Source organism: Peromyscus californicus, unplaced genomic scaffold, assembly GCF_007827085.1.
Source record: "Peromyscus californicus insignis strain IS unplaced genomic scaffold, ASM782708v3 Scaffold_20__1_contigs__length_68692818, whole genome shotgun sequence".
NCBI lineage: Eukaryota > Metazoa > Chordata > Mammalia > Rodentia > Cricetidae > Peromyscus > Peromyscus californicus.
In genome coordinates this window covers 9,080,742-9,106,687 of record NW_026294503.1, presented here as the reverse complement: position 1 = coordinate 9,106,687, position 25,946 = coordinate 9,080,742, and the positions used below count along the sequence as shown (strand labels likewise).

Genomic DNA, 25,946 nt, shown 5'->3' with positions numbered 1-25,946 from the left:
TTCAAGAGATTTCAACATGAAGAAGCTCTCCTCATGAGCAGCTTTCTTCTATTTCTTCTCATATTGGTCGGGACTCACCTCTTTGTTTTCCTCTCACAATATGAGATTTCCACCTTCTGACCTTCCATAACCTTCCAGTCAAGTGTGAGCAAGCCATGGTTTTGATCTCCCCTTATCTGTCATGTTTTGCATCTTTCAGTAGTCTCGTTATCCCTATTGTCTAAATACTGCACGCTATTACTCTGCCCTAAGGATAATATTTTCATTTATCTTGACTTCTTAACTGGAATTATCTTTCCATCAAGTGGTATTCTGATTATGTCTGCATTATGACTAATTGAGTATGTTCCTGAGTTCTGTACCTAAGTGGAAAACCAAAACAAAACATATCTACTGTTCACTTACTATAGTCCTTGGATGTTAGTGGTAGTAGCAACAACAGTTGATCAAATATACAATAGAACAATGGGAATATTCCAATTGCTTGAGGAATTCATGAGGATATAACATTAGCACACATTATAGTTTGAATATGAAATGTCTCTAACAGGCTCAGAGATTTGAACATTTGGACAACAGATGGTGGTGACACTGTTTGGGGAAACTGTGGGTCCTTTGGGATGGCGGGCTATATCACAAAAGTATGTTGCTAGGGTCAGGCCTTCAAAGGGAAATCTACTTCTGGTTCTAACCCAAGGTCTCCACTACCTGATTGACCTGAGATGTGAGCCTCATCGATCTGAACTGTGAGGACATGAGGAGCTAGCTATTGTCTCAGACTCCTGGAACTAAAGATGGAGCCACACCAGCTAACCCTGTCTTCCCTGTCACGATGGACTGCATCACCTGTAACAGGGAACAAAATCAACCTTTCCTCCTTTAAGTTGCACGTGTCAGGTTATTTTGTCACAGTGATGAGAAAAGCAACTATAACAATATACAAAAGCCACATGTCCATATGTTAGACTGTGCACCTTGCCATAACAGTATAGGGATAAGACTACAGACCCAGAGACACCTCCTGGAACTACAGCCCTAACCTCACACGAACTAGCTACTTAGACTTGGGAACATTTTCAACATCTTCTTCTTTCAGTTTTCTCATTTCTTAATTAAGATATTAATACTAACGTGAAAATTTTATGTGAGGATTAAAATGACATTTGGTTAAAAATGTTAGAAGAATAGTTGTCATATATTAAGTGTCATATAAGTTTTTGCTTTAAATAAAAGCAAACAAATATGAATGGTCATTGACCATTTATAGTGCATGTACAAGGCTATAATGTCATGTATTACACATTTTATTGATCACAAACAATTATGAGAAAGGCATCATATTTCCTATATGCAGAAGGGTCAACTGAGATTATCACAAAGTGATGAGGCTACAAATTAGGAAAGCTGGAAACCAACCAGGACGTTGAGAACTAAATGTCACATGAATGAAAAGATAGAGATGGGTTTGAGCTCTTATAAGATCCTGAGAGAAGACTTGAGCAAGGGATGTCTTAGCTAGATAATGGCATACATAATGTGAGGCGACTTTAGATAAGAAAGCCATTGTGGCCGGGTGGTGGTGGTGGTGGCGGTGGCGCACGCCTTTAATCCCAGCACTCGAGAGGCAGAGCCAGGTGGATCTCTGTGAGTTCGAGGCCAGCCTGGTCTACAAAGTGAGTTCCAGGAAAGGCGCAAAGCTACACAGAGAAACCCTGTCTCAAAAAAACAAAAACAAAACAAAACAAAAAAAAAGAAAGAAAAGAAAGCCATTGTGAGTGTAAGAGATGAGACATTTTTGAAAGCAGGTGATAAAGCTCCTAACTAATGGAATTCGCAGTGCTGTGAGGAGCTACTCAGATTCACATGGTGCCCATGTAGTTCTTGTATAATACTCCAACACGAGCCTGTATGTACCTGAATAACTGTGTATTCTAAAGGCTCAACCCTTACAGTCCTTTCAGTAGTTTCCAGCACGCCCTCTGTGGCTTGCACATCTCATTACTGCTGGAGAAGCTAGCTGTCCCCCAGCTTCCTAAACGAGCTAATGTAAGGGTATTATTTAAAGTAGTAGAGCTGCTGAGAATGCAGGTTTTCCAACTTGGAGAGTGTGGTTTCTGCAAGAGTCTCAGCTCACTAAAAAGAGCTGTGGGAGAAAATGCCTAAAAAAGAAATTCACATTGCAAAATTAAGGGTTTTGGTTACCCATCCTATACAGTGTAACTGAAAAGTCAGCAGCTATAAACAAAATCAGAAGAAGACAAAAAGTAAACACGCATACTCAGTTCATCTCCAGAAGAAAAGGCAGATTGGAAATATATGGATTAAAAAGCAAGGAAACTATTTCTTGGGGCAAATAAAATGCCAATCCTGGCTTACTCTATGATTGCAGTAGCCATCTTATTCTTTCAGTTGAATTGGAAATGATAATTTTCATTTATACTTCCACACCAATGCAAAAAGCTTAAACAAAAGTATCCTTTGGGAATGCAAATTAGAGTTGGAATAGTTAACAGGATGTCAGAACTAGATAGTTTGTTACCATAAAACGTCAGTCTGACCTTGTAGCCATTCCAAGAAATTCATGCTTTGTCATACATACACAGACATTCACATAGCAGGGAATTTAACAACTAAACTGCAGGTGAAACAATATGTAGGAATGGTCTGCTAGACATTCTAGCATAAACAAGAAAATTCCTTGTTAAATACGATTACTTTCAACTTTGAAAGCAGGTCACTATAAATACGGGAATAGTATAGGAAAATACCAAATCCACTGCAGGTATGTCTATAATGTTATAGTAATACTAGAAATTCAATTCTTAATCAATTCTCCCTCCCCAGAGTTCAATAAAGTGTTCCCATTTCTTACTAAATTTCCCTGATAAAGACACCAGGCTCTCTAAGCTTCCCAGCTGGTTTGTTAATACATCAACCCTGGCAACAGCTCAGGGAAGGGAGGGGAATGAAAGACCTTTCTGCTGCTCTGCGGTAACTCCTCCCCAGCAGTCCCATTTGATTACTACATCCAGAGAGATTCTACATGTCACACATACAGGGACTCCTCATCATCTTATTTCCGGGACCCAGCATAGTGCCTGGCTCACAGTAGGTGCTTAGTAAATAAACAGTTGGATGAGTTTCACCACAGAAAGATTCAACTACAAATTATGCAAGAATGTAAGCATGAACATAGAACATACAAATCAACTCAAAGTAAGACTTTGGATTATTTTTAGCTGATCTAATGATTAATTTAATGAAACTAACTAAGCCTTCTTCCCAAACTTCATGAGAATGGGAAGTTATTTCACCTACCTACTATTATTATAAATTCAGCCAACATCATCTCAACTCTGTATCCACAGAGTCCACAGTTAACTTTCTACGTTAACACCAACACTCAGAAAGTTTCAGTGCTAGAACAATGCAGTGTAAAGAGCAAGAACTCTGGAAGCAAAGTGATGGGTTCAAATTCAGGATGTACTTCTTTTAATAACCAATTAGTAAAATATTTTAAGTGTATTATTAGAAAAATATATATTCTTGGGGTAGCCATTAAAAATTTTGAACATTATTTTTGATATAAATTTTGAAACATTAAATTAGTATTAGTAAAATTTTGTTGAGTTTCTCCTTCCATGCATTTTCTGATTATGCCATTATATTGAAAGCATTCACTTTTAAATTACACAAATATCCAATTTATTTTGGTTTTTGCCTTGGAACTTCAGAGCCTTTCAGCTGGAGAAGCTTGAAAGTGGAAAGACATTATGTAAATCCAAAGATTAGGGCTTGAGGGATCTTGAAGTCAAATCTTTAAAGTCTTCTATAATAACTCTAAGAGCTGAAATTTAATTTCATTACCTTTGATGAAATGATTTGTAACATATGATTGCTACATCGATTGCATTCTGTTTACTCATTTAAGGAAGAAGAAATCAGAACACATGAGACTATTTTAAGACTTTAGGCACCTATCCAACACTGCTGATTAAAGGCATGTATTTTTTTTTTTTTTTTTCAATTTTTATTTTTCAGGGGAGAGCGCGAACGCAGTCCCCCACTACCACAAATTATGCAGTCGAGTTTCCCGCATTAGGGCGGTGGTGGCGCACGCCTTTAATCCCAGCACTCGGGAGGCAGAGCCAGGCGGATCTCTGTGAGTTCGAGGCCAGCCTGGGCTACCAAGTGAGTTCCAGGAAAGGCGCAAAGCTACAGAGAAACCCTGTCTTGAAAAACCAAAAAAAAAAAAAAAGGAAAAAATACTTACCTGGCAGGGGAGATACCATGATCACGAAGGTGGTTTTCCCAGGGCGAGGCTTATCCATTGCACTCCGGATGTGCTGACCCCTGCGATTTCCCTAAAGGCATGTATTTTTTACAGGGCCTATTACTACGATTCTGGATAAAACACATGGACTAGCACAGTAAAGGGAAGCTTTGCTTATGCAGAGCATAAGGCAACTCTAAACTTAATCAATATAGGCTGCTGAGTAGTGATAACTTACGGCAAACATGGAAGCTCACAGACAAATTGACCACAAAAACGAAAAGCTCTCTTAATTTCTCAGAGGCACAAGAAACAGGAACAAGAAAGAACAGAAAAATGTAAGGGTTTCACTTAAACATTAATTTAGGAATTGAAAAGAAAACATTTTTCTTGTTCATCTAGTATCTCATGACCTCTTTAAACTAAATCATCCTATCGATGGATACAGAACAACTTTAAATTACCTTAAATGTTTTAAAATGAAAATGACATTTTTAAATTTTCTTTCAGTATCAGATTTTATTATAGGTTACATAATTGATTAAAATGATTTTTTTTTAAACTGGTGGGGGTGTAGCGCAATGGCAGAGCATTTGACCAATCTGCACGAGGTTCTAGATTCAATCTCTAAGAGTGGCAAAAGACAAAAAGAGGAACTTCTTTAGAAAACAAATGGTCATACTGGAGTTGAGTAGACTGTTGCTCTGGTAATGTTCTTGATTCGAATGGACAAGAACTTGAGTTTGAGGGCCAGAATTCATATTAAAAAAAGAAAAGGTCAGACATGGGTGCATGCTTGTAATTCCAGTATTGGGGAAGCAGAGACAAGCAGATCCCTGTAGTTCTCTGGCCAGCAAGCCTAGCTGGACAGAGGATCCAAACCCTAGGCCAGTAAGAGACTGTCTCAAAGGATAGTGGAGCTAGCAAGATGGCCCAGGGTAAAAGTGCTTATTACTGAGTTTGATTCCTAGAATCTGAGGAGAAGGACTAGATATGGTGGCTCATGTCTGTAATCCTAACTCCTGCACCCCTATGGTGAGATGTAAGTTAGAGATAGGAGAATCAGCTGGATGTTACCTTACAGGGCAAAGGGTCAGAAACAAGAGAGACCCTGCCTCAAAATCAAGGTAGAAGGGATGAGCAGACTTCTTAAATGTTGTCCATTGTCTTCCACATGTGTGCCGTGGCTCACATGTACTTGCACTTATATGCACACGCGCGCGCGCGCACACACACACACACACACACACACAATCAATGCATAAATAAAAATAAATCTTTTGAAAAGGTACGGTCTATTTGTTACCTGATTCATTATTGTGATAAAATACATTAAGATTGGATAAGATCATGGTTGAATACATACATAATAAACAGGTTAAAGCTAGACTACATTATTAAGCATGTGTTGGGTGGTAGGTATTGTGCTAACAAGCATTTTACTCTACAGTTCCCAGGCCTCATGGTTCTAGGTAGTTAAGTCACAACAGAAGGAAAAAAAGTCAAGCAGAGGTTGAATACAGAGAAACTAAATATTATATATACACTAACAGATGCAAAAGAAAAAGGGAGCAATGCAAAATACATATTCACACACACACGATTACATAAATGTTCCACACAATTCCCACATCCCTCTTTAAAAGCACAGCACCTTCAGGTCATTATCATGAATGAGAGGAAACAAAATCTGGTTATTGTAGCTTGGAGGCTTTGAACCTGTAGATTGCACTGGCTCAGCTATGACTATTCCAGGGTCAGGGACAGAACAGGTATCTGTTGGGGTTATGTTATATGACATCTATGGCAGTGGAGGTCAGATCACTGACTTAATCCACATGCTAGAAGCTATTTGATGCCAGGGATTATCCCATTCCCATTTGACTCTCTAGTGCCCTGTACCCCACCAGTCACATAGTAACTACCCCTAAAAGCCTGACTTACTGAAAACTAAGTAGATTCACTGGGAAGATTCAAACAGCACGGGAAGCAAAGCCTTGAAGCCCTCTCGGGAACACGTACTCGTTTTATCCTCAAGTAGTGGCACTATATTTTCAAGGGTGCTGTTCCATGCCCGCCCCACTGTGACTACAGGAAATGCAAAGACTAGTACTCCAGATTACATAGAAATGTGACACTTAGCCTGCACCTCTCTGCTCTGCCATTTGTGTGATGCTGAGAGACCTTCCTGTGGTGTTAGCCTAGCAAGGCCATCTGTCTTTGTATCTACTCATCGTCAGCTGAGTCATCTTCACTGTTCAGGGCACCACCTTACCCAGCAAGGCTCTCCCCTGCAGACACCAGCTCTCGCTTTTCCATAGGTATGTAGAAGTGACTGCTTTGGTTGGGTGAGCTATTTTATGAGTTCATTGCAGTAGCTTTTTCTAGATCAACTCTCACACACCTGAAGTCTCCACTAGGTGAGTGAATGCAACTTACACCAGTATCACTAAGAGAGCCCCTGCTCTACAGATGGGGTAGTGCAGCACCTCTCTGTTACTTCTAGGGGGCTTATTTCTTCCCCTTAGGCAGCTCTCTCAGACAGTATTTAAGAAGACTCTTTCTGTCATGTTCTCTCTTACAGGGTCACATCTTGCCGATGAGAAACAGATAGCCTTTCCCTTGTAAATTTCAGAACACACACCACACAATAGCTCTTTGCAATTTGTTGTCAAATATCCCAGGCAACTACAGCAGCTATCGCCTTTCATTTCCTAGGTTTGACTAAAGCTAAAGCTTCCAGTTTGCTCTGTGCTCTCTGGCCTGTCCCAGTGAAGTTTTTCCTTATTTAGTGTAAGATGGAATTGTCCTTCCCTCCCACTCTGAGGGTTGGCTAGGACAGGGTCCCTGAAACAATAGCAACCTTAAGAATCCTGTTGGATCTATGAACTTTTACATTAGCTTCGGGTGACAGTTAGCTATGGGTCGTGGGATCCATTTCAGAATACCAGCTTTAGTTCCATGGGCTTCTGCCTCAATTGTAGAAATGTGGGCAGACAAGTGCCTTCCAATTTCAGCTACAAGAGAGAAGATGGCTAACTTTACATTTTTTTTTTTTGGCACAGATGTAATGCACCTTTATTAACTGATCTTAAGACTCTTACACCTTTACTAAGAAAAGGTTGGAGGAGCCAAGGAAGATGGTGAAAGAAGGGTCAGACCTTTTTAATTTAGGGCTATTTCAATCTAATTGATTGATTGATTGACTGATTGTGTGCACGAGTGTGTGTATGTGTATGTGCAAACACATGTATACCATGGTCAGAGGTTGCTATCAAGTATCCTTTACAATTGATTTCACCTTATTTTTTTGGAGACAGGGTCTCTCACTGAATCTAGAACTCCTTGATTGAGTAATCTGGCCACTCTGGTTGGCTAGTGAACTCCAGGGGTCTGCCTGTGTCAGCCCACTGCCATCACTGGGGTTACAGACACATGATGCCATACCCAGATTTTTGTGGGTACTGGTAACTCAGTAACCCATACTGCACACCAAGCACTTTATAGACTGAGCCATCTCCTTGGGCCTCTAAATTTGAATTCTTTTGTTATTCTTTTCTCTCATTTATTTCCTATAAAGTCACTGGAGGTTTAACTAAGCCCAGTGCCTTCTGAAAAGAACCGGAGTAGTCACAAGGAGAAGTAGATGGTTGTTCTAGTTCAAGAGCATAAAAGGGGATGGACTTATAAAACAAAACCATAGAAAGTTCTGTGCTTGTAGTGTCTCTCCCAAAGTCTGGATTTGCCTTACAAGATTCTTTAATGCTCATGCTCTATTTCAGAATACCTCTCACTCAGCAGTTAGAAATCAGGTTGCGGTATTTGTGAACCGTGAGCTGTTGATCTTGGGAATAATTAGAATAAGAGAAAAGTGATGTTGGAGTTAATAAAAAAAAAAAACAAGCAAACAACAACAAAAAACAAATTCAAAAAAGCAGAGCAGAAGCACTGGGTTGAGATGTCACTCACTGTTTAAAAGGGGTTTTGTCCAAGAAAAGCAGCTTCCTATTACAACATGATATGAAATAAAGGGTACGTCAGATGCAAACGGTGAGGTGTATCAAATATCAGAATCAAGAACAGATGTGAACTGAATAAGCTAATTTACAAAACAACCCTGAGGGCACCGTCACTGATGTGTGCGTTTTGTCATGGATTGGTGGAATCAGAGGGGCACAGGGTGCACACAGGTACCCCAGGAGGCACTGGAGAACAGTGCCAAAATTCCACAGGTGACTTTCCCTATTTGAAAGATCTTTTGTTCAGATCTGTTCATCTCATCTCTTTGTCTCTATGACTCATAGCAGAGATACAGATCTTTTGGGGCTTCTGAGCCCTAGGCTAAGGACAGGTTCTATAATTTGGGATGCTCAGTACAATGCAAAGATAAAAAGGCCCTTGTTAAAAGAACTAAGAACTAAAAACAGTGACTGCCATGCATGGAGCTCGGTGTGGAGTCCCTTCAAGCCTGTGCGTCTGACAGGTGCCACACTCCATGAAGTCAGCCCAACCGGTGCAGCTTGGCAAGATCCCTTCAGTGACTTCCCAAAGCACAGCTTTTTGCTTTTTATTAGAATATACTTCTTATGAAAAATCATGGCGTCACTGTCATTTTTATACACAAATATAATACTTTATTTATCTCTCCTCACCGCGACCTTTGCTCCCCCCCCACCCCACTGGCCACCTTCAGTTCCCCAACTCTCTTCTTTCATGCTCACATCTTTTGGTAAAGCTTATGAGAGAATGTGGGATTTGTCTTGTTGAGTCTGAAAACATAGCTTTTAGAAAATGCTATCTGTGTGCAAGAATACTGTATAAAGAAATTTCTGGAATAGTTTCCCAGATTGATAGAGGTTTTGTCGTTGGCCAGTAAATAATGGTTTTTGTTACTGGCCAGTAACTAGGTCATAACTCAACGCCGAAGTACTGGAGATTATGAATTTAAACATTGCCGTAACCTTCTTGAAGTTGCAATCTCCTTACTAAGTTGACGTTCTAGTTAAGTCTATATGGTTCTATACATACTATATGTCTATAGGGCTTCAGAACAATGGTCTAAGCATATGCAATTTGATTTTAATCGCCTGGAGATTTTAGAGTAATTTTTAGGTAGAAAAAAGGGGAGACTGTCATGGAGTAGGAAAGAGCTGGGAGTAAGTATTTCACCCCCTCCCTTTCCACTGGGGTGGGAGGGTTTGTTTGCACCAGTATTTTACTCTGCAGACAAAGTAGAAATTTCAGAACAAAGATGATTTGGAAAGTCCTTGGAAAAATTCTCTGGCTACCACATCAGGCCAACTCACTGCCATCTCCTCTTAATTCCACTGAGGAGAGCTTCTACTATTCTTTTCTCTCTTCAAATCCATCCTGTATACAGAAAACATCGTTTTTAAATGTAATTGAGATCCTGTGAGTGAGTCCCTTCAAGGGCTTATGAAACCTCGCTGTGAGCAGATTCCAAGCCACTCATCACAGCCTGCTAGACCCCACATGACCCATCTCTATGTGCCTCCTCACACTGTCTGTTCTGCTGATTTATTTTCCTTTCTGCATACCAGCCTTGAATGAGCCCCAGTGTACCAGTATAGGAAAGCTGCTTCTGCTTGAAATGCATCTTCTATAAGAGTCACAAGTCTGGCTTTTTGTCATCTAGGCCTCAGTCCAGAATGACAGTTCTTGTCTCTCAACTGCAAGTGGTCAACTCCTCTTCACTCTAATTTATTTGTGTTTTGATGAGGTCATTCATCATGGATGTGTTTTCTTGGGAGAAATTTATGACCTTTAGCTCCTTTTATTACTGGTCTGAGAGTGATGGGAGGGCCTGACTTGCTCAACTAAAAGATCACCAGTGCTAAGAACAGGGTTTTAGACGATACTGCAATGCTGTTACATACTCAGGCACTTCATTCTGCACCAAGTAGGGCAGTCTCTTATTCATAAATGATAGTTTCCCTACAGAGACTTTTTACATATACCAGAAGAACTGATATGTCTAGCTATATATAGTACATTCTGTGTTTCTCCTTAGTGATTAAACTCATTTGCTCCATCAGGACCTGATATAAGGAGTCTATGCACAATGATGACAAAATGCATTCCAAAAATTGATAAACTACTATAGCCAGAAGGTAGACACTGGTTAACAGTGTCTACATATTTCAGAAGAGGTTTACACTTATTTACAGTTCTTGCTTTGTTGGTTTTTGTCACACTAAGCAATGTTACAATGTCGTCAATGGCACAAGCCACAGAAAATCTGCTTTATTATTCAGACCACAACCTGCAATTGCACATCAGCACCGAGACAATGACTGGCAAGTCAGAGCCTCAGCAAAGGGCAGTTCTGTTTGCTACTACACACGTTCCCATCCCAAACTAAGCTCAAGGGTATTTCTGGAGTCAGAACTTGGAGACTGCTTCATCTCCCTCTGCACACCAACTACTTCCGTTTGTATCCTTTCCCCTCTGATGAGAGGTACCAAACAAGATTCTGCACGTTATGGAAAAACCCAAGGAGAAGAATGAGCAAAACTTGTTCCTAATTCTTGTCATGCACTCATTGGATTAAGGGCAGTCACTGCGGTGCAGCAGTGGTCTGTGGACGTTTTCCTGTTTTCAATAAGGTTGAAGCAAACTGTTACATAAGTTTGGAGAAAATAAACCTCTGCTGATATTTAAGGAAGACTCCATTTTGTTGTCTTTACTGGCAAAGCTGTGGAAAAAGGAAAAGAAGCCTTCTTACACTGTGGTTTGGATCACAGAAAGTAAAGAGATTAAAAAGAAGACACTTCACATTAAATATGTACAATTTTTTCCTGATTCAGGATGACCCTAACTGACCAATGTTCAATCAAAGCTATTATTTTTTCATTCGAATAAGTATTAGCTCAAAGCAAAAGCAGTAATTAATTATTCAGACTAAAATGATCTTAATCACAGAAAATGGGATTAAGTAAGTGTGTTCTTAATATTGCTTCTATTTTTTGCTAAGAAGGCACAATTTTTATTAGTTGGTTTCTTGACATATGCGAAAAGGAGGAAAATTAATACCACATGAACACTGTCATGGAGAGAAATATCAGAGTTAGATATCTAAGTGACCTACTGCTATAAGGCCTAGAAGGTATCATTTAACACACACACACACACACACACACACACACTTCAGAATATAAGTAGAACAGAAAAAGATGCAATCCTAATTTTAAACATCAATCCTGAGTTAAGTATGAATCTACATTCCCAAGGCTTATACTATAGTTTAAAGGATAGACCTTGAGTTCTCTATGAAAGTTAAACTAAAGCTAACTAATATATGGGGGCTCTAAACTGTGCCATGAAACTTACTCACTAATAGCCAATATTTTTATTACTTCTGCATATAGACTATCCCCAAATATTTTAATTATATTTGAATTGCTCCCTTGATTGGTTTATTTTTAAAACAATTGGGGAAAGGTATTACATGTGTACATTCATTATTTAGACAGTAAATATCAGAGACACTTGAGAAAATTTGTTTTGTCTTCATAAGTGTAGATACCAGATGTTCAAACCATATATCATTTTTTAAAAACCGTATTTTAGCATAGTGTTTCACAGTGGAACTCATAGCCCATAATATATGTGAAACTCCAATAGTCTCTAGAAGAGCTTTTAGTGTCTCCTGCTTAAAGACAACTATAATAAAATTTCTAGGATGAAATTACAATGAGAAACAAAAGGTCATATATCTGAAATCAGAGATGGAAGACCAGCAGATGTAAACCAAGTTAAAAGTGCAATAATCAAGTCTATAAACAAGTTTTCCTATGAAATGCACATACATATTTAAGAAAGATAGGACCACAAGTGAGCAGAAATTAAAATGTCTATATTGTGTAGTGGGAAGATACAAAATTCTCTGTCAAGGTATATCTGACCATGCTTTGATATGTAGTGAACATACATACTTACACACATATGTATACACACACATGTACACACGTAAACATTCACACATACACACACAGAGATACATATTCACACACATACACACTCACACATACACACATACTGACATACAGAGATACACACACACACACACACACACACATACACTCTGTAGAAAGTCCATCACACACTGGCATGTTAAAACACAACTGGGAAGAATATCAGGTTCACTGAATATAAATGTAATTTTTAAATAATAAACCAAACATCATCAAATACACATTTATGGTGGCACATTGACTAAGACCTCAGTAGATACTTCCGAGAGTATTAACTAATAAAAGCATCAACAGATGACTTTTTTTTAAATCACTATATCACTCAACTTTTACTATGACTATGTTTGAGTAGTATGTCACTAATACCTTTACCTTACTTTAAGATAAGAACAGCAGGTCAAGTATTATAGGGAAGTGCCAACTGAATGAGTGCAAAATTATCTAGTCGATGAAAAAAATTATCTGTCACAATCACAAAGAAATTATTAAGTCTGCTGATTCAAATTACTCCATTAACTGAGTCCCCATACCAACTTAGGAAGCTTAGAGGTGTCAGGCTTTTCTACATCAATATATCAATTTAGCCAGCATCCAGGTATCCAGAGCCTATTGTATAATCATCAAAAGGATTTATGAAATTTCTCTCAAAGTTCCTGCAATAAATGCTTTACTAGTGCAATTGCCACAGACAGTGGTTCCGAAGAACATGGCATTCACTCGCATGCTGGAGTGTGTTAGAAATATACCTTGTCTGTGACCTGAGTCTCTGTGGCAGGAAATGCATTCATGGGAACATGTATGACTACAGTGATATTAGCAGAACCCATAAATCTATCATGAACAGAAAGCAGATACTTTATTTCACTTTATAGTTAAAAATCATGCTAATTACCATATCAAATTACTAGTAAGACATGGCAGATCTTATTATGAATTAAAAAAACACATAAATCTATATACACCAACTAAATCTTCTTTTGATAAAATGAATGTCAACACAAAGGCTTCCTTTGTAATCCTTACCAAAGGATTGATAGGGAACATTACTAGAGAAGATGAATAATGTTGTCAGCTTCATCCTCTCATTTTCGATTGAATTCTCCATTGTTTCAGGAAAATCCCTTCTCCACAAGTTGTTCTCAAAAGAACTATTCTTACTCAAAGAATAAATAAAATTGTTGTTTAAAAACAACGGTTTTTCTTCTATATCAAGATACACACATAGTAATGTCTTTACAAAATTTAGACCCTTCCGTGTGTGTGTGTGTGTGTGTGTGTGTGTGTGTGTGTGTGTGTGAAAGAGAGAGAGAGAGAGAGAGAGAGAGAGAGAGAGAGAGAGAGAGGACAATATGCAGGAGATGTTTCTTTCCTTCTTCCCATGAAGGTCCTAGGGTTTGAACTTCGGTCAGGCTGGCAGCAAGCATCTTTATCCACTGAGCTGTCTGTCTCGTAGGTCCCTGAAATGTTAGGACCCTATCAAAGGCAGCAAACAAACTTCCACAAGCTCCTGCCTTTTGTATTGCAAGTTTTCCTCTATCAGATAAGCAAAGGAAGTGAATGAGTGCTCGCACTGAGGAGACAAGATGAGGAGTATTAAGAAAACCACTACAAATTATCCTGGTGCACTCCTTCCCTCTGTTTTCGTCTTCTTCCAAGACCAGTACAAATGTAAACAGCTCCAGCTGGTTGTGAATACCTACATGGATTAAGCTGTGTTCTAGGTACTATGCACAATGATGATCAAAGTGGAAAGGTCTACATTGTCTTTGAATTCAGATTTGATTGCAGGGTATAAATTTAAAAAAATGAAACAAATATACAACCACTAAATGCCAAAGAGTACTACACTCGAGTGAAAAAAGGGGAACAGAACATCAAAGCTCGGTGCGCACCTCAAACCTCAATGTGCACTAGTCACCTTGAATATGGAGCCAGAGCTTTGCTGTCACGGGCTGTTGGCACATGTCACTAAAGCAGCAGACATGAGAAGGCCAGGGTTAAGTGTGGAAATGTCTGGTCCCAAGCTAGATCTACTGAACTAATTAGGAAGATGTTCTGTGATGCATTTGTATATTAAAGCTTGAAGAGAACTATGATAGGTCACTTCAGAGATCAGGTAATAGGAGCTCAACATATACTGACTTGTTCACAGATAGAGAGTACTTGCAGGGTTAGTGTATGCTGCATTGGAAGGTTGACAAAGCAAGATTCCGGTGAAAGTTGCAGAGGGACCAGACTTACAAACCTGAGTCAGTCATTCATAGGGCTCATCTCATTCCATACAGTATGTATCAACCACGTGCAGTGAAATGTCATCAAGAATAGTTCTAAGTGAAGAAAAGTCACTGATTTTGTGAGAACATAAGCAATATAATAAATTTCAAGTTCTTTGCTGATTTCTACAAAAGAGTTAAATCCTAATATTGAGAAAAAAGTCCAAATGCTTCAGAACCTTCTGTTTCTATAAGATATCAAAGTATCTCACAGGAAAAGTTCAGCTGCAGAATAGGTAGGTGAGGGTGGGAGGTGTCTTATGGTCCTGCAACTTACAAAGTAAGGCTTGATGCATGTTTCTTTACCTTTTCAAGGCTATTGCTTTCTGAAAATGTGGCTCATACGATCTCATAAGTGTTTACTATCCACACGGACCTAATCTCTTTCCAATATCTTCTGATGTGAGTCTTCCACTGACTAAGGTACATATTGTATTGTACTTTCCTTTCTAAAGAAAAGAAAAAAGTCAACACCATGTAAACCTAGACTGTGGAAGGAAAGCATTGGAAGCAATTGAGGATGAAAGGAATCACAGACCCAAAAGAACACAGGAGGTTAAGGATGTGACAAATCACACCTGAGTCTGACGTAGGCAGCCTCCCATGCTCCCCAAGTAAGGCAATACCCTTTTACTATTTCATAAACTGAAAATGACAACATTGTTCAACCATGGGATCCCACAGACAAAACCCGTATGTGTAGCCACAGCATTTCAGAGACCACAGCAATTTATAATGCACTTCAAAAAGATAATTTTGGATCCTCCTTCAATGCAATAGTCATTTAGCCTAAAGGCTACTACTCCAGCAACTTCTGTGTATATAATATTGTGAAGGTCCGAATGAGAAATGGCTCACATAGGTCCATGTATTTGAGCAGTTGGTTCCCAGTTGGTGGTCCTGTTTGGGAAGGTGGTGGAACCTTGAAGAAATGGATAGAGCCTTGCCAGAGGAAGTGAGGAAGACTTTTGAGAGTGTATAGCCAAGCCCTCCTAATTCTCACTGCTTCCTGCTTGTGGTTGGAGATGTGAGCTCCGAGCCTTCAGCTCTGGCTGCCTGCTGCCATGACTTCTCCACAATTACGTACTCTCAGTCTGGGAAACATACACCAAAATAAATTTCTTTCCTCTGTAAGTTACTTTTGGTCATGACATATGATCACAGGGGAAAAAAAAGTAACTAACATAAAAGCAGGCTTCAAGAATTTTAGAAAAACATTATAATGCACCTTTGAAAAATACTTTATTATCAATGCCTATGTGAAGTCTTTTGTCCCTACTCAGAGTTTAGAGCTGAGGTTCCCCCATTTATGATTATGGAGTGGTGGATTTTGTTAAAGCATCAGTATCATCATTTCATAAGCATTGGTATATTATACATGATGTGCAGTATTTGAAGATTAATTAGTCTGGGAACTCAAGGTCTTTGAAGAAATGTTTCTTTTTCGAAACAATTAGCTTTTTCCACAGGACCAAAGACCTATGGGCAATAGTTTAAGACATTATCAAGAACCTGAGAGATTTAACTGACACCACTGTCCCACTATTCTTGGCCCAGAGGGTGGGACAGTAGACAATGGGCATTTCTTTTACACTGAGCATCATTCAGGAAATCTGCTGGTAACAGCTGCTTGGTACACATGCCTAAAAGCCTGTATGTAGAGGTTCTTGTGCACACAGATAATCACCAGGGAATCCAGTAATGTTAAACACGCTGGATTATCTCCTCAATGGAGGAGATGTTTACCTTTGGTCCACCGGGAAAACTGGAAATGGATGTAGTTAATAGCCACATGATCTGTGCTATTTATAGGGCCGAGCCACACCTGAATCCCCCAGACTATCATGTTTATTTATCCCAGACTCTTCCTCCCTAGACGTGTATTGCAGTCAATAAAACTCATCCTTATGGGAGGAGATGTCACTTGTACTTTACAACAGCCTAGGCAACTTCTGGGCTTTCTGTAGAACCAGCTCACTCCTGGCTCCCAGAAGTATTATCTTTATCTCAACATTCTCCCTAGACCCTTATCTTGAGCATTGTTTCTGGGTCAATAGAACCAATCTTTATCAAAGAGGCTATATGTACTTTGTAAAGAATTTCAATGTAAACATGTCTTAAGCTTACACATGAGATTGAGTTAATTATCATCAGGAGACTTTTCCCCAAAATTGTGCTGTGCTTAAAAATGCCTAAAATAAGATGCCTAAGGTCAGACTCAAGAAGTCTGAACCAACACCAGCTACTGAGTTGTGTTGAACTGGATTTCCTTCTTGCCTCTCACAGATCATTACTCTGTCAGCACTGATGTTTGCAGAGACCCCTCCCCGGACACCTGAGATGGCTGTAAGCATGCTAAGGCAGTTACACCTGATACTTGGTTACCTCAAAGAACCCGAGCTCTTCTTTTCTTCTCATTTTGCTTCAGATTCTTGGAGGTTAGAGCCTGAAGCCTGGCTTCCTATTTAAAGTTTTCCTCTGAGGTCTCGCTGAGTGGATGCTATCTCAAGAGACCAGAAAACTTAGATGAGGGGTACATTCTACATCAACAGGACATCACCTGCTAACTCTTAACAGAAACTTCTAGTATGGATGTAACACCAGAAAGTCTGAGAAAATGTAGTGAGCCTCATAAGCAGATACAATTTATCTAACTTTTCACTGCTTTTCCTTTGTTTTCCACCTTTAAATGTGGAATAAAATTGGCCACTTAGACACCTCGGTGTGTGCTATGTAAGCATTGAACTAAAGGCCCACGTCAGCCATCTCACTCACTCTTTACAAACTGATCAATCTTAGTTTCATTTCCCAGGCACAGATGAAACGACACGCTCTAATTTGCAGGAGGCTCCACACCTTGAGCGGCTGTGTTCTTTGACCTGGTACCCCCACTGCACCATATCTCCTTATCCTGTAGGACCATGGGGAAATGTTATGTGAGAGCCAAAGTTACATTTTAAGTTTTAATTACTATGCCTAAGAGATCCATGAAACAAAAATGCCTCTGATCTGCAAGCTGCCTGTCCAATGGCAGTTAGTTCCTGAGATGCCAGAGGCTATTGTTATGGGAGATAACAAGCCACATGTTTTCACTCCCCTTAAAAAGTTTGTTTGACCCATCTGCACCAGATGTGCTTGATCACATGTGGGTGGGAGGTTCACAGGCTGGAGGTACATCAGAATGTATGCTTGCCCCTGATTGAACCTAATAGGAAATGCAATGAATTATGGGTTTTTCCAGTTAAGTCACTACAAACTATGATTCTGGGCCATTCCCCAGAAACCTGGATATGGACCTGGCCAGAGCCCATCCATCTGGCCAGTATTTAATGAAAGCTTTTTTTTTTTTTTTTTCAAGTTTGGCTTTAAACTATAGTAGTGGTGTTAGTCTCAACTGGTGGGATTAACAGTTACCAGAAAGAACCAGTCATTTTCACTCTTGAAAATGTAACGTTTTGCACAAGAAATATTTTCAGACTTGTTAAATATCACAGATTTCACAGGAGCTTGCTATGGGGACTGAAAAGAAATGATACATCACCACATTAATTGTGTGGGTTGTTTAAATAGTTTCTACCTTTGATTAGTAAAAGTGTGGGTAAAAGGATCTGAGATCCATGGCAGTGCACTATGGTTTGTGTAAAATATTAACTGAAAGATTAAGGCAAGCATCTGTAGAAGTCAGTAATGAAATACTGGGAGTGGGAAGGAAATATAGGAGAAGAAAGTCAAGCCAGTTATCAATTTAAGACTGGTGAAGGAGTACTCCCAGAGAGTAGGCAGCAAGAGGAATTCTGCTGCTACTGAATTTTAAAAAGGAGAAATTGGGATGCTTACACATGGAGTTCAGCTTCAGGGAAACATACCTGAAAGGAGTGGAGTGGAGATAGGAATGATAGCACAGAGTGAGAGAGAGAGCAGTCAGAAGCACAAGGCAGGACTCCAGAACAAGCAGCAGAGACCACCATATCTTCACTAATAAATATATACACGTGCATTTTCCTCAGGATGTCACACAAAGATATCCACCATGCCATCAGTTCCTCCAGTTTCCCCCGACACAGGTCAAAACAGCCAAGTGGATTCATCATTCTTGTGTGCTGACACCAGACAGCATATACGCCTTCCTCTGAGGGCAGGCCAAGCCCTGGGGTAATGCCTGCTCACATTGGGCCTTTAGTTCCTTACAGCCCCTGCTACAATGTCACTGTCCCCCCTCCACACACACACCCCTCTACATCCATAAGATACGCTTTTTGTAGCTGCTGTAGCTCCTAGTACTTGACATCTGCCCGACACTGACCACAGTCCTGTGCTCTAACCCCACTGGAAGTTTTCAGATATTTAAACAGGGAATGGTGTGTGTGTGTGTGTGTGTGTGTGTGTGTGTGTGTGTGTGTGTGTGAGTGTGTGTGTGTTTTGGAAACAAAATACATCAATGTAAAACATGCCTTTGGTGGTAGTTCTCATTTATATATTTTTGGTTCAAAGCAAGATGTCTTGAAATGATAATATTCAAAGAATATTTGTTCTATTGAACAAAAACAGGCCTTATGGTGGAGTGTTCATACACCTCAATTTGTCCAGAATAATCTCATTTGAACAATGTCTTTATTATCTCTCAAGCATTTCAATTGGGGGAAATATGATTACTTTAGTTATCGAGGAAAATTATATGGGTGGTAAGAAATTATATTCTGGAATAATCAAGGTATGCTTAGAAGTTGGTGAATAGAGAGAGCTAAGAACTTTCTGCTGGAGGAAGCACATAAGCCTGGGTCCACAAAAGGTGAGAACCTTCCAGAAAACTAAGTGTTCTAAGTACAGAGAAAAGTTTGTTGACATACAGTTTCATCATTAATAACGAAAACATTCGCAAACTATTCTACTTAAAATTTCGTAATTTTTTAAAACAATTCTCCTATATCAAAATATCTTGTATTGCCTCAGATGTCTTTGGTACATTTGCTGTTTTAAATATATCAATACTCAAGCTCAAAAGTTAAAAGTCAAGCAATCAATAAGTATTTACTTAGTGTCTACTTACATAAGACATAAAACGTCAGATACATTACAATAAAGTATCCTTATTTTTGAGGCAAATACCACGTTATGGAAGGAATTCTAGGTCCCAGAAATTCCTGTGAAGATAAGAACTTCCTGGGAGCTGCGCAGACTCACCCTAGTGATACTGCTCTAGGGCAGAGGTATCTTCTAGGCTCAGCCTAACTTCCTCTGAACACTCACTAACTCAAGGAACAAGGCCGACTCTCAGACATGAACAAAGAAATGCCTTTACTCAAATGATCCCTGACTGAAATATTTCCAGTTTATTATCACTCTATACCCAATGAGGTAAGCAAATCACTCAAATAGGACAATTACAATAACATTTAGACAAAAGGGCATCCTTCTAGCAACAGCAATTTGTACTTCTTCAAAAGCCTAATGAAAGGAAAACTTACTCACATGATGTCTTTATAAAAGGGAAACAAAAAATAAATGCAGGAAGTGAAGTGTCTGTAATAGCTTGGGTTTCTGAAGCAAGGTAATTAGAGAGAGCAGCGGAGGAAGAAGGAAGAAGCAGTGTGGGTTGGGTCTGCATGGCAGGAGTGATGTTAAAGTCAGTGAGTCAGGGATTCATTGATTTCCCTTCGTTATCTTCCTTCCCCATCACAACTGCTTGACAAGTGTGGCTTAAGGATTAGTGACAATTATCAGTTCTTCGGAACGCCTGTCTCAGAATGGAGTATCGCCAGATGTGAGGCATTGCTACCACCGTTGTTAAAAGCTATCCAGAGGTCAAGGAGCGGCTAAAGGCTTTTCATATACTGATCGTCACAACTCCTACAGCCTCCACCTACAGAACCAAACAACCGCACAACTGGAAACTGCACCTTAAACACAAAACTGCTTTCACTTCAGCAGTGTCTCTTATCTTTGCTCCCTAAATTGGTTAAAAGTTCTAATCTTCTGGTGAAAACTGAAATACGTTGAAATATTTAAATCACAAAATGCCACTTCAGTTCAGACAGGTATGAAAACTGATTAGATTTACAATTACAAATTACAATTACAAAAGGATAATTTAGTTCTATGTTAATTGATTGACCATCTCTAAACTGTAAACAAAAATACCACACCTTGCATTCCTTTATATTTGTGCAGAGAAAGTAGTGATCAAGAAAGTCATATATTAGCTGGGGCAGTGGTGGTGCATGCCTTTAATCCCAGCACTGGGGAGGCAGAGGCAGGTGGATCTCTGTGAATTCAAAGCAGCCTGCTCTACAGAGTGAGTTCAGGACAGCCAGGGCTGCAGGGAGAACTCCTGTCTCAAACAAACAAACAAACAAACAAACAAACAAAACAAACAAATAAAAAACCCAACAATCATATACTACACTATACGGGGAGATTGATGTGGAATGCAATAACTATGTAACACAAGCGATTTGTAAATAAATTTAGGGGAAGTAATTGTTTCCTGTGAATAGTGGAGAAACCTGGGTGAGGAAAGCTGAAGTGATACTGTAGAAAGCAATAAAAGCTGATTAAATAGATGATGCAGCCCATGGAATCTGTCAGTGGCAGCTGGATATATTATGTACAGTCAATCACAGCATACATAGCAGCAGTGTATAAAGTTGGGACCAAAGTACAAAAGTAATTTAATAGCTTTATCTATTTTTATATCTATATGTACATTTATATCTATATCTATATTTATATCTATATCCATATGCATATCTCCATCTACATGAGATACAAATACAGTGTTGTTCACTGGCATTAATGAAATAGCCACTTCAAAATTATTGATATTATATATATATATTGATATTATATATATAATATAAAATATATAATATAAAATTAAATTAAGATAGAGTTGTAAAAGGGATCAACCTGCTAAAAAATCGCTTGTTTTTATAATCATCTGAGAAGTGGAGTATTCAGTGAGGAACAGACAGACACTTTCAAAAGTACTGATACTGATCCAGAACAGAATTGTTGAAAGGAACATAAAATATCACAGATGCATATATATATATATATATATATATACACACACACACACACACACACAATCTCCTTTAAAATAAAATATACATGTTCAGATTCATATACACACATATACATATACATTCTATAATATTCATATACATATACACACATACATTCTATAATATTTTCTTAAAATATTCTAATTTTCAAATAATTTCAGTAAAGTTTTCTCACTGCTAAGTCTTAAGGGATTTATTATAGAAAACAGAAAAGTGGGAGAAATTATATATTTCTTTCATATGACACAATAATTCTTAGAATTATTAGTGTGAGTATGTTAAATTTAAGCACTAACTTCCTAAAGGGCAAAGGCTTTTCCACAAAAGTAGGATTCTAATTTATCTCCTTCTCACAATGAAAATGTTCTTTTCTGGGTGTGGGCAAGTCCAGTGAGAAAAACAAGAAAATTCCTTCTGCCCAGTTACCACACTTTGTCATCTTTCTGACAAGAAACTTGTCACCTGTTTTCAGACAGAAATGAATTCAACTATGTGGAGTTTTTTTTTTTTTGCCCTTTTATTTTGCTTTTCCACATAAATCAAAATGCTACCTTGCCAAATGTCAGAGTTTAAGGAACAGTACATAATTTTGAATCCACTGCAGTTTGGCTAGAAATGTCCTACTTTAAAAAAAACATTAAAAAGTGGTGTGCTTTGTAAAATAATATAAAGCAAAGAATTAAAATCTTCTTCAGCCACATTCAGGCTCTGTAGAATTACCACTTACAGAAAACATGTTGATCGCAAACTCTTACCTACATAACACCATCACCTAAGGTCATTAGTCCTAGTTAATAATTACTTTGAGGCTGATGTCATCACTGGTTATTGATGGATTCCATCATAAATGTGTCTGTCTTAGTTAGGGTTTCTATTGCTGCTGCGAAAACACCATGAACAAAAAGCAAGTTGGAGAGAAAAGGGTTTATTTGGCTTACATTTCCAGACCATAGTCCATCATTGGAGGAAGTCTCAAAAGGAACTCAGGCAGGGCTGGAACTTGGAGGTAGGAGCTGATGCGGGGCCGTGGAGGAGAGTTGCTTACTGGCCTGCTCCTCCTGGCTTGGTCAGCCTGCTTTCTTATAGAACCCATGACCACCAGCCCAGGGTTGGTACCACTCACTGTGTGCTGGGTCCTCCTCCAGCAATCATTAACTGAGATAATACCTTACAAAGATCTAATGGAGGCATTTCCTCAACTGAGGCTCCTTCCTTTCTGATGACTCCAGCTTGAGTCAAGTTGACACACACAAGTGCCCGTACAATGTCACTCTCAAATTCCTCTCATTTTATTCCTTATTATTCTGACGGCCTTCTTCCCCATGGCCAACATCACCACAGAGCACAGCCACAGTAACTGTCCAATATTTAACAGTAGCAGCTAACATCTATGGAGATGCCCCTAAGCCTCACCTCAGTCTCCCATTTAATTCTTATAAAAGTCCCAAGGAGACACAAACAACCACAATGCCGTCACAGGCAATAATAAAGTTCCATCAGCAATGCCAGACAACAGTCTCCATCTGTCCTTCTACAAATGTCCCTTGATTGAAACAGGAATTTATATTTTCTCATCTTAAACAGAGAAACTGAGGCACAGAGGCTATCCCATTTCCACTCTGTGGAATCTCATGCTGCCGTCCACAGTGAAATCCTGAAAGCTACTGACCTCTAAGTGGGCTCAGCATGACAAAGTGCACCATGGCACACAGGGTTCATAGTCATCCCTTAAAAGCCTGTGGGGGCATCTTAGACAATCCTTACATTTTAGTTCTCAGGGAACATGAGACTAAAACTCACGTGAAACATAAAAAACATATTCTTGCTAGATTTCATCTTGCTAGATGATCACACAGTACAATTAAGTGATCAGTCTTTAGCTTTGATGTTGGGAGCCTTTCTGCCTTCCACCTAGTGTTTTAGGGCACCTATCAGTAACAAAGAAAGACACAGGTAGAAAGCAGAAAGAAACAAGGGTTCCTCACTGGACTTGTTCCAAGGATATTGAACAGGTGAGGCTGAAACTTCTCCGATTGACCTCTATGCATCAAATGCATAGTAATGATTCGATAGGCAATTGCATTAAAAGCCTGAAATATTTTTGTGTACCATTTTAGCATAGCTCCAAATAGTTCTGTTTAGAAATCACTGCTCTCTGTAGTAGAAATTGCACACTGTTAAATTCTACTTTATCAAAGTGATGCTTTGCCCTCTCTCTTTTAAGCTACACATTTCAGGACAGATCACATGGTTCCTTCTCACAGCCTTCTAGAAAATAGAAAGACATACACTTTGTGTTAGAAGAAAGCCTTTCTGGTTATCTTAAGAGTTTATTCTTTTTTTTTTTTTTTTTTTTTTTTTTTTTTTTTTTTAAAAGGGAAAATCAAATTATATTTTATTTATTTTGCATATGTGGGGGGGCATGCATGTGCCACCGGAGGGTGTCCTCTGACCTCCACATGGCAGACATGCACCCAAACTCAAACAAATGCAAACAAACATGGGCGCACATGCACAATGTCCACACCTTCACACAGTGAAAGATAATGTTTGTAGATGGTATGCCCGTGCTTGTCTGTTCATTGATTCCATTGCAATCCATTCTTCTCCCCTTCCCTTTCTGTTAGCATCTCCCTTGCCGTGGAACCAAGTCTGTCCAGCGGTCTGACTGCTCCCCTTTCGATGTTTTTTTTTTTTTTTTTTTTTTTTTTTTTTTTTTTAATTTATTTTAATTTATTTTGCAATACAATTCAGTTCTACATATTGGTCACGGATTCCCTTGTTCTCCCCCCTCCCGTCCCCCTCACCTTCCCCCCAACGCCCCCCCCATTTGTGTTGTTTCTTTTTTTTTTTTTTTTTTTTTTTCCCCTTTTCTATTTTAATAAAAAGGAAAAAAAAGAAAAAGGTTATAACTAACAAAAGAAAAACTATATACAAAAGTACAATGACTATATACAATATATACAAGTAATAAATGTCTAAACAATGTCTAGTCCATTTGTATTTGACAAATTCAGAGAAAATAATTTCATTATCTATCCTATTTTGTTAAGTCCAAAATGTATCTAATTCACTTTCTATCCTAATTAATCTTCAACTATAACTAACTAACCTTCAACTATAACTAACTAATCTTCAACTCCCTCAGAGACCCAAGAAGGAAATAATATTAGCTAACAAAAATAAAAACAGAAAGTGCATGCAAGCAACTTCCAAAAAATTTGTGAGTTGACAGAAACAGCCAGCTGCCTGGACAGTCACCTGAGGTTTCTCCACAGTGTTGGGGCATCATCTTCAGCCTATAGGCTTAGCATATCTGACAGACTCATTTGTGAAGTAGGATGTACACAAGGTCGACAGTTCAACCTCACATTGGGTGAGAGCAGTCCATGTACCAGAAACACCTGAATTCCACTAGTGTCATGTCATGATTCAGGATTTTAAATTCTGGAAATTGTTGTTGATTTTTTAATTCAGCTGTCCATTCTTGGCTGTGTATATATGGCTTCATCTTAACATCCCGTTCTTCTCCACATCCCTCTGTCAAATGCCAGTTTACTATTGCGAGGCGTGAGCTTAGTTACTCTTCAAGAATAACTGTTTCAGCTGCTGTTCCATTGCACATCAGAAGCCATCGGCCCACTGCCTATTCAGCTGCCTTCGAAGAAAAGGGCACTGTACCTTTTCCAAATTGCGAAGGCCACTTCAGGGATGGTGCCATATTGTCCTGGCCTCAGAAGATGCCTTTTGATAAAGCCATAACCACACTCGTTTTGGCAAGAATCAGTAGTCCTTTGTTTCATGTCCTGTCTGTCCATTTTGTCAGCAGTTGAAACCTGGGGCCTATGCAGGATTGTTTGGCTCGGCCTGGGAGGAGGGGACTAGACCTACCTGGACTGAGTCTACCAGGTTGACCTCAGTCTGTGGGGAAGGCTTTGCCCTGGAGGAGATGGGAATGGGGGGGGGGGGTGTTGAGGGGAAGGTGAGGGGGACGGGAGGGGGGAGAACAAGGGAATCCGTGGCTGATATGTAGAACTGAATTGTATTGCAAAATAAATTAATAAAAAAAAAAAAAAGAAATGAAAGTTAGTAGTTAGACATTACAATAGAAGTTGTAGTCATATTAGATATGTTTTAAAAATTGAGCAGATATATTTTAGACAGGTCATCTTCAAACCCTTCAGAGATCTACAGAATATGGCATTTAAAATGTTTTAATAACATAGAAGAGTTTATTCTTTTACATAACAAAAGGTTACATTTCGTTTTCCTTTAAACCTACAATCGAGTACTCAGAAGCCTAGCATTTGTTTTATTTTTCTGAAGAAACCCTGAGATGCAT

The 25,946-nt window shown here is 39.0% G+C and overlaps 1 protein-coding gene and 1 pseudogene across 3 annotated transcripts in view; one reads left to right on the top strand and one right to left on the bottom strand.

Annotated features, from left to right (window-relative positions):
* Positions 1–25,946, bottom strand: part of Oxr1 (oxidation resistance 1) — a 398,709-nt gene that overhangs the window by 204,855 nt on the left and 167,908 nt on the right. The gene's annotated exons all lie outside the window — the stretch shown is intronic.
* Positions 4,266–4,390, top strand: LOC128117263 (uncharacterized; annotated as a pseudogene).